The sequence below is a fragment of the Myotis brandtii genome, unplaced genomic scaffold, assembly GCF_000412655.1.
Source record: "Myotis brandtii unplaced genomic scaffold, ASM41265v1 scaffold22, whole genome shotgun sequence".
Taxonomy (NCBI): domain Eukaryota; kingdom Metazoa; phylum Chordata; class Mammalia; order Chiroptera; family Vespertilionidae; genus Myotis; species Myotis brandtii.
This window is the reverse complement of record NW_005358249.1, coordinates 183,325-184,349: the sequence shown is the minus strand read 5'-3', so window position 1 is coordinate 184,349 and position 1,025 is coordinate 183,325. Positions and strand designations below refer to the sequence as shown.

General features: G+C 37.3%; 1 protein-coding gene and 1 long non-coding RNA gene across 2 annotated transcripts in view; one reads left to right on the top strand and one right to left on the bottom strand.

Annotated features, from left to right (window-relative positions):
* LOC102251599 (endophilin-A3-like) overlaps window positions 1-1,025 on the top strand; it is a 165,913-nt gene that overhangs the window by 43,786 nt on the left and 121,102 nt on the right. The gene's annotated exons all lie outside the window — the stretch shown is intronic.
* LOC106726054 overlaps window positions 1-1,025 on the bottom strand; it is a 7,294-nt gene that overhangs the window by 369 nt on the left and 5,900 nt on the right. The gene's annotated exons all lie outside the window — the stretch shown is intronic.

The following is a 1,025-nucleotide window of genomic DNA, read 5'->3' as shown; positions in this document are numbered from 1 at the left end:
AGGGTGCGGTTCTGCCGTTCAATAATTGCTTGACCTGTACTGTTTCCAGGAATTCCTGTAATATGTTTAATATTAAACTGTTGAAAAATGCTGATACTTACCTGATAAATATGCCGAGCCATTGTCAGTTTTAGTGGCTCAAGGTTTGCCTATTACAGCAAAGGCTTCTAGTAAATGGGTTATAACAGTATCTGCTTTCTCAGAGGACATCGCCGATGCCCACGAGAAATGAGAATAAGTTTCAATAGAATGAGAATAACTTTTAATAGAAGAAATTTAAGCTTGCCAAATTCTGGCACCTGAATAACATCCATTTGCCAAAGAGCATTAACAGTGTCTCCTCGGGGATTAACCCCCATGGGTAAGCGAACAGTGTGCAATGGCTGACATTGGGCATGTCTGTAAAATATTTCTAGCCTGTCTCCAAGTAATATGATGCTTTTCTTTTAATGCTCTAGCATTGGAATGATACATATCATGCTCTCTTTGAGCGGAGGTTACTGTACCAACCAATTGATTAATGTTAGTATTCCCAGCAGATAATGGTCCAGGTAGTAAAGAGTGAGCGTGAATGTGTGTTATATAGATAGGATCATGACGGAGGCATAAAAGCATTTGAAGCAGTAGAAATAGTTCATGCAAGTCAGACCCACCCTCAAAGATAGTAGCCGTTTCAATGTGTTGTACAGTAAACTTCGTATATTGAGAGTCAGTGATAATGTTAAGAGATATAGAGTCTTTATCTTGTAGTAACATAACAACTGCAAATAATTCTGCCTTTTGTACTGATTGGTAAGGAGATTGCACTACTTTATTTTCTTAAAATTACTGTATCCAGCCATTCCTTGTTTGTTTGCATCAGTAAAATAAGTTTCTGCTCCTGATAGGGGGGTAGGATAAATTATTTTCGGTAATATCCATTGAGTTCTTTTTTTAAAAATATATTTTATTGATTTTTTACAGAGAGGAAGGGAGAGAGATAGAGAGTTAGAAACATCGATGAGAGAGAAACATCGATCAGCTGC